Here is a 366-nt window from a genome sequence, read left to right as displayed (position 1 = left end):
TCTAACTTAAAAGACTGTTTTGCCAAGGACGCTAGACATTTGTGTTGGTCTCCGAAAACCACAAACTTCTGAACGCGACACAAACTTGTTGCCGTAACTTTGAAGTCCCTGTGGAATGAGGCTTTACATCGGACGTGCAACTTTCGCTGGCAAAGTTATAAGTCTTGTTCGTGGCAGTAGATGTGACGAGACGAAAAAAGAGAAAAAAAAAGAACAAATTAACATAAAAAGTTGCTTGTAAGTTTGCTGTTTTTGTACTATGATATCACAATGTCAGAGGAAATGCATCGTGAGAATTGTTCAAACTGTAGCTGATATTCATGATTTGGTGAGAAAATGATATGTTTGTGTTATATAAAAGTGGAA

This window comes from Penaeus monodon, chromosome 32 (assembly GCF_015228065.2).
Source record: "Penaeus monodon isolate SGIC_2016 chromosome 32, NSTDA_Pmon_1, whole genome shotgun sequence".
Taxonomy (NCBI): domain Eukaryota; kingdom Metazoa; phylum Arthropoda; class Malacostraca; order Decapoda; family Penaeidae; genus Penaeus; species Penaeus monodon.
Note: the sequence above shows the minus strand (reverse complement) of the source record.